Source organism: Aptenodytes patagonicus, chromosome 2, assembly GCF_965638725.1.
Source record: "Aptenodytes patagonicus chromosome 2, bAptPat1.pri.cur, whole genome shotgun sequence".
Lineage (NCBI taxonomy): Eukaryota > Metazoa > Chordata > Aves > Sphenisciformes > Spheniscidae > Aptenodytes > Aptenodytes patagonicus.
Window position 1 is genome coordinate 10,044,563 of NC_134950.1, and position 12,388 is coordinate 10,056,950.

Here is a 12,388-nt window from a genome sequence, read left to right on the forward strand (position 1 = left end):
TGACAGGACAAAAAGTGTTCACAGTTGGAAGTACTTTCTGTGACTTTGGGGTAATTAACAGAGGAAAAGCTGGTCAGTGTTCTGTTTGGTAAATTACACTTCAATTAATGCATTGTGTTGGACTGATAATACTTTAAACCTGTGCCAAATGTTTCCTGTGGGGACAAGGGAAGGTTATGTGTGAGTCTCTTCTGTCTCTCTTTGCAACTCTTAATTAACTGGACAATCTTGATTTACACACAAAGTTAGCTTCTAGTACATGAATATGTTTTTGATGCTTTCCAGCTCAAACCTGTAAGGAATATCAAATTTAAGTCCTGTAACTGATGTTGTTCTGGTGAATGAAGAAAAGTAGTAATTTGATGTTGAAAATGGTCAGGGTATCTCTTGAGTGCTGTGGTGTTACATGGAAGCAGAGCTGGGCAATTTTCTGGACGCAAATAGTTTTAGCTTTGTAATGCGTCATAGCATCGTTATTAACTGGGTGTTTTGAGTTTTAGTTATTGTTATTTTGATCTTAAACACTTGGTTTCATTGCTGTCCTGAAAATAAAGGAATGAGAACTTTTTCAACTGTGTAGCAGTAAACTATTGGGGATTTTTTAATAGTTCTCTGACCACCAATTCCTCAAATCACAGGAGAATTTCCTCTTTCAACTGAAAATTGAAGTTTTGGCAATATATGTTGGTAAGGGGGGGGGGGAAGTCCGTATCACTTTAGTAAGGGATAAAATTCACAAACAGAAAAAAAGAGGCTTTCTGCCTCTTTTTTCATAGCTGTCTTACTATGAAGAGCTGCCTGTCGGGCTCTGCAGGGATTATTTTGACTGCTCAATTTGTGTGCTGTGCTATGTCTGGCAACAGAATTCTTAATAAGCTACCATAAGCCTTCTGACACTTAGTTATCTTTATGATTTTTTTAACTTGTTTTGTATACTCTGCTGCTCAGATATGTCTTAACCTGTTGATGGGCTGTTGTCTCTAGCAGTCTGTTGTGATCTGCATTGGGGAGGACGCATCACCTCAATCCCAGTTGCACTCTCTTCTGTGCTTTCTGTGTTTTGGGCTAAGCAAGGTCAAGCACAGGCAAAGATTGTGTGTAACGTGATTTTAAATGTGGTTTGTATCTATACGACAGTGTTGGGTATACAGGCTAGGTGGAGTTATTCCTAAATGTACTTTTGACAAAGCTTTTGAGTTTAAATAACCTGCATATTAAGTTATGAAATCTACATTTCTCTGGGCTTTTGAACACGCTGTGTAAGGTACCAATCACAGAGGAAGTGAAATGGCATCTCAGGCCACCCCAGGTGGTCACCTCGGTAGTATCCTTGGGAGGCGAGTGTCTGACTGGAGCAAGGTGGAGAACTGGAGCGCGGGTTATTGAGTTGGCAGTCGATGGTTTGTGCAGAATTTAAGAAGTGCTTTGACCTCGGTTTCCCTCTTCATCTCAGCCCTGAGTCATCCCTGTTACCTGCTTTTGAAGACTTATAGCCAGCTCTGACACAGGGCTTACCTGGGCTGTGAGTGGCAGTCTTGCTTTAATGGTGGCAAAGGCTGGAAAATTATTTAAGATAACTTTAAGCCCCTACCTAGAAACTGCTATATCTGGCAATAACCAGTTGTTTTGCCAGTGTTTCAGCAAACAGTCTTGCATGGAGTATGCTGAATCTCTCAGTAAAGCCTATTAACCCCTGTGTTACTGGCTTTACCATTCTTTCCTGAGAAGGTAGCTATTAGTAAATTTCTCAGAGGCGTTCTTCCTTGTAGCTCAAATGAGTGCAAAACTTGGAGGCTTGGGAAGCAGCGGCTGTGATTCTGCCTGTTGAAACATGTACACCGGGGTGAAAAACACCATGAGATTCACAGAAGACTCTTTGCATCTTTATGGTTAATAGTTTTCTTGAGCATGAATTTTGTGTGGAGAACAAGATTTAATCAGGTGCTGTACTTCAGAGTTTAATTCCACCTTCCCCTTAAGTGACAAAACTAATGAAGTAAGGGATGGTTGCTTAAATGAATAGGTGAAGTCTCCCTAACTTACCAGGAACAAGTAGGTTTATTGTCTGCTTCCTTCTTTTGAACTCATCATCCTGCAAAGCTGTGCCAACACAGTGTGTCGAGGGCAAGCAAGGATATCTCCTGAGAATGAGCTTACTCTTTTGTTGTTCACCTGCTATTCTCATTAGTCTGTCAAAGAAACAGTGTTAATTTACTCCACGAAGGTCTATTGAAGTAAAGAAAATTAATTTTTGAACAAATATTGACTGAAAACTAAGGTGGCAGCTACTTAGTTTTTCTCAGCTGTGTTATTTATACCATAGGCTACAGTTTTCTTTAAAAAGAAGCAGCTCTCTTGACAGGTTTTATCAACTGAACCAGATTCATCTAGATCATGTGTAGGGAATTGTTTCCTTGAAAGCTGGGAAGATCTTCCAAAGGGACCACATGTCTGCAGCTTTCTGTGCATGCCCCCACTTCAGCACCCCTGTCCTTTCAATGTACAGTGCTGCCCAGTTGCTCCTGGCCAGCATGCCTGCGCAGCAGCCTCTCTCCTCTCCAGTTCCTTCTGTTGCACCAAACTATTCTTTACCCAGCACTGGCAGATTACATAGTTCCTCTGCATGTGGATGTTTCTGTGATCCCTCTAGTCCACTGCACCTACTGCTGTTCTGTTCCGCTGACTTTTCCCATCCAGAATTGCTATGCAGCTGTAGCTGCTGGCACTTGCTTCCCTTTCTCACCTGAAGGCCAGTCTGCAGGATTGGGTTGTCCAGGAGGAACTACAGGATGGGAGATGCTGAGCAGCCAGGAGAGGGAGCAATGTAGAGCCGTGTGGGGCTGGAGGTGCAGAAGAGTCTCCATGCAGGCTTAGATACTGCTTTTAGTAAAACAAAATCTTGCATGCTACTTTAGGTAGCTATGAGGAAGTTTAAACATTCAAATTTGGCAACATGATGATATGTGAGTTGGTCCAGCAGAAGTATAACACGAGTTTTCTATTTAAATGATCAGTCATGGTTGGAAAAAAAAAATCCATTCTCTGGTACTGAATAGGAAGCTTTTCATACTGTAGCGTAGCAGGGTAGAAGGAAGTATTTTTGTTGTGTGCTGAAGGAAATTGCACATGCTGCAATTGCATAAATGGTCACTCAGCCAGCAGAACTTTCAAATCCTGTTACTGGGCTGTAGACAGTGACAGTGCCGCTCTGCTCAGCACCTTAGCAGTGTGTGAGTGTAAGACCTTATGACTTCCATTCAGAAGTTTTTAACTGAATTGTTAACTTTATACCGTTGCTTGGCAAGAGGACCGTGAATGAAAGGGACTGAAATAGGGTAGTGGAACAATTGTTAAAACAAAGCCTATGCTTTAACAAAGTGAATAAGGTGTTCTTGGATGTTTTTTAGATTTCCCTTTCTGCAAGAGGGAGCAGCAGTGCTTCATACAACACCACTTGCAGGAAAAAAAAAAACAAAATTAATTTGCCAGGCACCTGCTTATCTTAGATGCTGCCTTGACACAAATTGGCAAAAGTTATCGTTGACTAACATTAGTCTCTTCTTGTTTTTGCTTTTGAACTCTGTTGCAACTATTTGCTTCACTGTAGCTGCGAATAGGATCCCTTGATTTTATTTGTCAATTAAATTTTGCATAGTGACTCACGAGTCCTTGCCTTCTCCTCTTCTAGCTGTGCTGTTCAGGTCACAAGGTTTTCTTTTGCAGAGAGGGGAGGGGGGAATGGGTGGTATCTTTTGAGGAGTTTTCACTGTGACTAAAATCATCCCCCAGCCTTGATATTGTATAGCTCTTTCCCTTCCCTCCACCCTTCCCAAGCTGGGACAAATCAGTAATACTGTGGCCTTTGTGATGAGAAATTTCACTGCAAAGCAGCATATTTTTTGTTAAATGGTTGTTAATCAGGATTTTCTGATGTAAGAGAAGCTGCTGATAGCTGATTAATTACAAATTAACGCTGAATATTTCATGCCTCTTCAGCTGGATCTGCAATGACATGACAGGGATTTTATATTTCTAAAACAAGTTTATGCTAAAAACAGATGCATTGCAGAATGCGATTGACTCTGCTGTAGAAGCAGAGAGAGAATTGTGGTGCAAAATGGGAAGATCACTCTTTAAAAGAAACCTTGAGATGCGACATATTGACAAGGTGGATTCTGGTACCAAGAACAACACATGAAGTAGGAGCAGCAGTGGTTTTACTGGAGACAGGTTAAGTGATGACACTCAAGTATTTAAACTAGCAGAAATCCCTGAAACAGAAGCAGCCTACAAAACCCCAAATGGAAAAGGCGTATGAATGTTTCACCACAACAGAAAGGTGCTGGTTTTGGCCAGTTCATCATCCAGTTACTGTACTAAAAAAGGTAGACTACTTGCTGTATAAACCTACTCCAAATGAAGCTAAAGACCCTTAGAATGCTTGCAGTAGACCTCAGCGCTGCATTTCCGTAGGAAATGCTGTTCTGTCTGACTATACAAATACTCATTTTCTAAACCAGAAACTTAGTTTTGAAGCAGGAAATCTAAGTAATCCTAGAGTAAGTTCAGAAGGGTAAAAACTGCCAGTGGCTGAATTTGTCTTTAACTGATGAAAACGGTAGCAATGAAGCATTTTTCCCTGTGTGCAATATATATGATGCTGTAAATAAAATTTGAACCGAGACCTACTTTGTTCTGCTGCAACTATCTGTAACTTGGCTCAGTAATGCAGAGATGTAATGCTCTGTTTTTGTGCTGTAACTATGTGTAACTTAACTCAGTAATGCTGAGATGCAGTGCTCTATTTCTGATGTTTGTGATTGCCTTACTGACTCACAGAAGAGTTTGTAAGGATGCCTCTCCATTTGCTTGTAATGTCACTTCCATAAAATCACAAGGGTTTTTGAAATCAGCATGTTCTATTTGCATTCCTAAAGAATTATTTAGGTTTCTTGGCACTGCAGGATTAACTTTGATTTACCCCTGGCACTGGCTTATGTAGTTGAAATACTGTGTATTGTTTATGTTTAATGGGATTCTTCTATTTGTTCAGATTCTGAAGACGAGCCGCTGCATCGATAATCTGAGGAAGGGAGTTCTCTGTTAAGACTGCAAGAAGATACTACCAACTGGTAAACACTTCCTTAGGTGTCTTTGCTTGTAGAATGTTTCTTTGTTTCCCATATTTTAGGCCAAGGAGTACAAAGTATTTTGATCTATTGAAGGCAAGAAGTAGTTCATGCAATATTTCTTTTTTTTTTTTTTTGGTAATTAACTGTAGCTTACCAGACAAAAGGCTCAGTAGCAGTGGATAACATGTGGGTATTTAAATTGGAATACAAAGTGATTAAATTCCTGCTCTCACAGTAGGAGAAAAAAGACTAGCCTTTTTTCTGTAGTGGGACATTAAACATTGTCTATTTGCCTTTTCCACCGAGATTAATGCAAAGTGTCTGTACCTCTTACTATATAAAGACTATTTGAAGTGTGACAGTGCAAATGCTGAAACTTGAAATCTGATGCTTCAGAGCCTGAAGAAAGAGAAAAAAGGAAACTTTAACAAAATCTAGTTTAGAAGTTGAATGTGGCTAAGCATGCAAATTTGAGTGTCCGGGTGCTTTGGAGGATGCCACTAATGTGCTTTTATTATTCTGTGGGAGGCATAATTTTCACTGAAAATAATAGATGATAATAAAATTAAGGATGTATCATAATTCACAGGCATTTAAAGTCATCTGTAGGTTGCCTCTAGGTTCAGAATGGTAAAAGGATCATCAGTGAAGAGCTGTGACCACTTAGTAGCAGTTTACCAGCCCGTAAGTTAAGATGTTGAGCTATGCTATTACAAGGCAATCACAAGGAAACATGAAAATTTAGGACATCTGAATATGCCTTGACATAGCTAAATCATATGCACATTGATAGTAGATACCAGATTTACAGCTCACTTCTCAAATACTTAATGTTGTAAATGAAGTAGCAGTCTTTGGTATGGGGGAAGACATCCACAAAGTTGTAAACTAAATATGCATTCAGTTTTCCTCTGTGATTATACCTTACTATATACCTTCTGTAAAGCTTGAATCCTACTCTTCTATTCACTACTACCGTTTGAGCTACAGGGCTAAGTAAACTTGCATCAGGAGAGGGTTCTTAGCCAGGAATGGGGCGATGCAGCTGGGTCAAAGGATGAATGTGGAAAGCAGCAGCATCCTAGCCAGTAAGGAAACATTAAGCTTTTGTGAGCCAAATATTTACAGATGCTCTATTAATCTTCACATGCCAGTCAATTTGCCTAAATTTTATAAGCAAACAAGGATAACTTTATGAAGTTGTGTTGTGTAGCTGTTGCTAATAACCAGGGTTCACAGGCAATATTAAAATACTTTGTTCTGTTACTCTGCCACTCTGCCAAACCTAGATTAATGATAGGAAAGTTTTGAAGGCTTATAGTGGTCAATAATGTGCATCTGTCAGAAATGACATATTGAAAACAATGTTTGGCTTTATGTAGTCTTTTTTATATAAAGATGACTTGTATAGTACAGTTATTTGTGAGCATTAATTTCAGGAGCTTTGTTGTCTGGCTCTGTAAAATAGCAGCTCCTGACACTAAAATGTGTATGAGACTTCTTCCCAAATACCCAGTTTGAAAATGCATGTCCCTCAATTTACGGGTGAAAGAACCACTGGCGTGTAGTATGTCACAATTTGAGGTACCAAAGGACTGTATTACCAATGCAAGTTTTGAACCACATTGTAATTATCTGATAGTAATTTTTAGGTTAATCCTTTGGATTATTCTGATCATGTATCATGTGAATAAATAACGTATGTCTGTCACTAAATTTGAGTGCATAGCTTGCCCCATACAGAAAATTGAAAAGCTCCTTAGGCTAGTAGTGAGGGGTCCTCTTCCATTTCCCTAGTTCGGCTTCCCTTCCCACCCCATTGTCCTCCCATCTCTGTCTGAGAGAGAAGTTTAACAGGATGACCATGCTGAGTGAAACTGGGCAATTCTAGAAAGTAGCTCTTTGTCTGCAACTGTGGTAAAGTATTTGTCTTAATTCAGCATTTCCTTTAGGACCAAGCAGTGCTTTTTAGCTTAGGGGTAGTGCTGCACAAACTTGATTTCACTGTTTCCAGCATTAACTTTGGTCTGGGAAGACATCAGCTGAGAGCCTACTGAGCTCTACCACACTTTAGACCTGACCCAGGTCTCAGCTCAGGCCCCCTACTCTGGGAGTATGCTGAAAAGAGAATGTGACATGTGAACACCGCATCCCTTGGGGCAGAGTGTGTCTGGGTCTTGCATGACTGGTGCTGAGGTAGAAATACTAAGCCAGCTGGACCTTGGTATGGTGCAGACTAGCCCAAATGGTTGTATAAGACATGCGTGCCTATTCTATCCAGGTGGTTTTTCTTTTGGTTATGATGTTTCAGCTTTTCATTATCACAGAGACTGAAAGACATAAAACATTTTAGTGTTTGCCCTATTTTTCTTGTATTAACGTAATGAAAAAGAAAAAGCTAACTTACTTGTATGGGATTATTTTTCCAGAGTATCAGTCATTCAGAAAAGATTTTGATAACTATCTCCCGCTTTTGCGTATAATCTCTGATAATTATTCATTCTTATTTTATAGCTTTATCTCTCATATGCAGCTTGAACTTGTCTGCATGCTTGAAGATTTAAAAATCTTTCTAGGCAACTTAGAATTGTTCCCCTGTAACGATGATGGGGAGATGTTTTGAGCAAACTGATTAACATGTGGAGTCCCTGTTCCAGCACTGATATTGCAGTGTTTGTGGATTAACAGGTTTTGCATTTTTTGCTAATTTTAATAAATATGAAAACACCTTCAGTATTATGTTTGCAAAGTGGAAGCAAATGCATAGCTGTAATTTTCTTATTAATTTTGAGAACTTTGTTGTGGCTTGTATAGGTCTTAAGAGTAGCATTTGTCTGGCTGACACATCTTTAAATGTTCTGCTTCCTTGTGGGGAGAATCTTTAAAATCTCTTTGGTAACGATTTCTGTCTTATAGTGCAAATCCCTTAATATGTGCTAAACTTAAAAGAGCAGGAAAGTTTGTTTCTAGTTGTCCCCATACCCCATCTGTCTACAAAAGGTTAGAAGTGAAGGACCTCATTCAGAAGAGAGAATGTATTGATTGAGGACATATTGCATGTGTTACGGACTTCTGTATGGCTTTGACTGTCTGGGAAATTTATATAAAGTTAAATGTGCTGCAAGAAATATAAAGCAAGGTTCTGTTTTGTTTTGCTCAATGCTAAATGTTTCCTCTATTAAATGAGGAAATAGGTGTTAAAAAATGTGCAGCTTTTAATGTGTGCTTTCAGAAGGATTTTTTTGTTTGGGGTAACCTACGTAACCAACGTAAAAAGTGGTGAAGTTACAAATGCTTCTGAGCAACTTGAAAAGCTTTCACCACAGAGCCCACCAGATACCAGCAGTAGGGGAAATGTGGGTAAAAGAATAATCTGTCACGATGAGGCTATAAACTGTAAATACATGAAGAAAAATGAACGTCTTTCTGACAACTGAAACCACTTTTACTTCCCATTTGTGCCACAAGTTTAAAAACAGTCTCCTCTGGTAGTGTTGCTCTAAATATATTACTGTAGTTTGCCTATAAATTCTATTTGCAATTCATCAGAGCTTCTTGATTTGATTTGTCATCTATGTGAAAGCGGGTTTGTTGAAATGGTTCTTAGTATATGGAGGTTAAGTACTACTTGTGTTTTTGACACTTGCTGTAAAATATTTTGGTAGAAATTCTGATCATTTTACTGATGTTCTACCAGCATGCATTTATTTTGTATTAGTGCTGGTATCTAAGGCAAGAAAGAGGAATAGCTGACAGTTTTTTAGGCCAAACTGAGCTGTCTCCTATTTATTTGCTGTATTTTTATCTTGGGGCTTGTTTAATGTAGCTGGTTGTGATAGCACGGGAATAGATTGAGGGGCTAAAAGCTTTTGTGCAGTCCTGTGTTTTTTAAAGTCTAATAGTATGTATTAGCTATTAATGTAAATAATCTGCCTGTGCTGACACAATGTAATGTGGTATCTTTTCTCTCACAGTGGACATAAAATTACTTAAAACCTCGAATGAAGATGGTATAATCTGCAAATGATTAGTGACAGTTTTTTTTTTTATTGTAAGCAAGCAGAATTCAGTGCAGAACTCTTTCAAAATATCCTTCCTTTACATGCGGTAGTCCTGCTGCAACGGTTAGTAGAGTAAGTTTAAAAAGAAGTGAGTTTTGAATCTGGTTTAATGGCTCATTTAGTAAACTCTGTTCTGCTTGAGACTTCAGCAATGCCAATTTGTTTATGAAGGTAAAGCTGCTATTTTTCTCCACCTGTAAATAATTGTTCAGGACAACATGAACTGTTTAATTCTGTTTGTCCAATGAGCGTTCAAATGAAAGACATTAATCTAAGGGTTGTTTTGACTTTCTGAAAAGTCATTTTAAACATACCAGCAAAATATGTAAACTTTTCTCATCAGAAAGACATTTGACCTGAAAAGCTGTGCTTGTTGGGACAGGTGACTGGATTTTCGTATTATGTTTTATGTGGTCTGTTCTATTAGGTTAATGTCAGATGTTGCTTATTTCACTTCCTGACTTACAGGACTCTTATATGCTTGTTAAAGGAAATTTCTAGGTTTTGTGGGGGGGTTTTGTTTTGTTTTGTTTTTTTTTTAACTCTGTAGGGACTTGGACTATTAACATATAGTCCTTCACATCTGGTTAATAGCTTACTGCTTGACCACGTAGCTGCAGTTTTATTATTTAGAGTCATAGAATATCTCGAGTTGGAAGGGACCCGTCAGGATTATCAAGTCCAAGTCCCTGCTCCTCGCAGGACTACCTAAAACTAAACCATATGACTAAGAGCATTATCCAGATGCTCCTTGAACTCTGACAGGCTTGGTGCCATGACTGCTTCCCTGGGAAGCCTGTTCCAGTGACCGACCACCCTCTCAGTGAAGAACCTTCTCCTAGTGTCCAACTTGAACTTCCCCTGATGCAGCTTGCCTCCTTTTAGCTCATTGTGGAATTAATTTTGGAAATTATTACGCAGAAAAACTGTGCAGCTGTTGAGATTCAGTATCACTAAATTACGATGAAGGAATTAAGACCTTGTTGTATGGCTCCTAGGTTTTTTTTCCTGACTGTTGAATACACAGAGTGGTCCCTAGGAGCCGGGCCCAGACATTCCCATATTATTTCTCTTATGTTTGTTACCCTGTATTCTGTAATTTTTGTGCATGCTTCCATCTTAAATGTTACCCAATAAACATTTGATCTCACAGGTTAAAATAACTTGGTTAGGTTCTTCCTTTCTGGACAGCTAGTGATTGATGTGGTTGTTTTGAGTATTCTTGTTTATCATTTTTACTGGCATCTAATCACCCATGTTTTTCTTTGTATTAGAATAGCCTGAAACTTCTGTTACTGGATTATTACTGTTTAGCTGATCTGAAATTTTTCCTTTTTTTAATTTTAGCTGAAACAGTTATCACAAATCTTTCTGTGTAGGTGGAGCTCAGGGCACTCCTGGGCAAGCTGGAGGTGCTTTCAAGAGTCTCAGCACTCTATGACAGTTACTCTGGCCAGAACAGGGCTCCTCTCATCCTTCTTGGCAGAAATTACTGCTTGTCCCAAGGCTCTGTCATGGAGTCACTCTTGCACAGTGTTGCCTCTTGGCTTGTGCGTGAGTTACTACTACAAAGGAGCTGCCTCTACCGAGACTTGCTTAGTGGGGCAGTACCAGGGACCTTTGGGAGAAGGAGCTTTAAAACAAACCGCTTAGGTATCCCCTCCAACCTGCTCAGCTCTCAAGACTGTGAAAAGCATGTGGCAAAATTTACTGCTGTTGGTTTCCATAGGAAGAGCTTTTCAGGCTTTTTAAAAGCTAGTCTGCGTTCTTTGGATTCTGGAATAAACAAATCCATTGCTTCTGAGCAGCAGAGGTGTTGTCTGTGAAACTTCTTTAGCTCTAGCCTAATCAGCTTAAGTCTAGTTTCATCTTACAGTTTTACCTATTGGAGCATTAACTATGACTTCAGCTCCCAATTTCTGATACTGTTGAGGAACCAGTTTATGGTTAGAACTCAGTAAAACCAGTAAAAAGATGTTTTAGGTGATAAGTTACTCTCTTCTCTGGTTGGTTTCCTTTCATGATAGAAGTTCCTTTCTGTTCATATGACTTAGTATAGTCCTGAGGAAAGTGGTTTACCCTGGGCGTAGAAATCTAGATGATAAGAAATAAGGACTCCTCTGTTTAAGTGTTATTGAATAGGGCTATGGGTCTTGGGGTTGCTCAGAGCTGATAATACACTACTAATAATGTTGAATGGGAAAGCCCTTTTGACATTTTCTTGTCTTACTGTTTTTATTACGCAAGTGGATGAGTATTGCTGCAAACTTCCTGGAACAGGTTTCATTTCTGTTGTGGTGGTATTGACTCAGAACTCTCAATGTTAAACTTTGCCATATTCCTAAGAAATTATATCATTTGTATAGCTGAGATGAAAAAGCTGTTGAATCATTTGGTATTCAGGAACACTTTACAACTGGGCGTTAACAGCATAACATCAAAGGAAGCATCAACTGCAGAAAAATAGCAATGCGAAGTAGTCATAGGGAGGTTAAACATGCAATAGATAGCAAACAGCAATACCATTTAATGTAAAGGTATCCAATATATCTTCCTAGCTTAGGAATACTTAAGTACTTTTTTTTTGAGGAGTGAAAACCTGAATGCTATATAGTTCTTCAAAATTCTGCTCGTGTAATATACCTGGTACTAAATCACTTCAGGATTTAGATTTATGAAAGTTCAAAAGAAATATAGGAGATAATATGCTACCAGAAATAGCAAATTCAGTTGTTTCAATAATTGACTATTAGACACAGGACTTGCTTCAATAATCCTTGCAGGCTTCTTTTTTTCTTTTTTCTTTTCTCCCCCCCCCCCCCCCCCCCCCCCCCCAAATATCACAGTTGTATAGCCTGGACTAAAATATCACAGTTCTACCCTCCCTGCCCCCCCCAACCCCCCCCCCCAACCCAAACCCAAACCAACACAAAAAAACCACACCCCAAATTAAACAACCCAAAGAAGGTCCCATCTCTGTTTTCCTAAATGTCCTTATTTGTCTTCTGGTTACCCAACATTTAATATTCTCACTTGCTTTGAGAAGTGAAAGAGTTTATTTGGGAATATTTAAATTAACTTTCTGATTTGGTTAAAAAATCCCTTGTACTCGGTCTTCAACCTGCAGATTTCTTTTTTTTTTTCTATGTAAAGCTTTGACAAGATGCAAAAATGAGGATTATGATAGTTCATTTT

At 39.0% G+C, this 12,388-nt stretch overlaps 1 protein-coding gene across 4 annotated transcripts in view; it reads left to right on the forward strand.

Annotated features, from left to right (window-relative positions):
- The window catches only part of CYRIB (CYFIP related Rac1 interactor B), a 103,497-nt gene that overhangs the window by 52,691 nt on the left and 38,418 nt on the right, over positions 1–12,388 (forward strand). For 2 of the 4 annotated variants that reach the window (XM_076329095.1, XM_076329096.1), the window contains exon 2: positions 5,054–5,132. The gene's annotated coding sequence lies outside the window, so the exon portion shown is untranslated. Of the gene's footprint in view, positions 1–5,053; positions 5,133–12,388 lie in introns of those variants that run through there. The other 2 variants (XM_076329092.1, XM_076329099.1) reach the window with 2 other exon arrangements.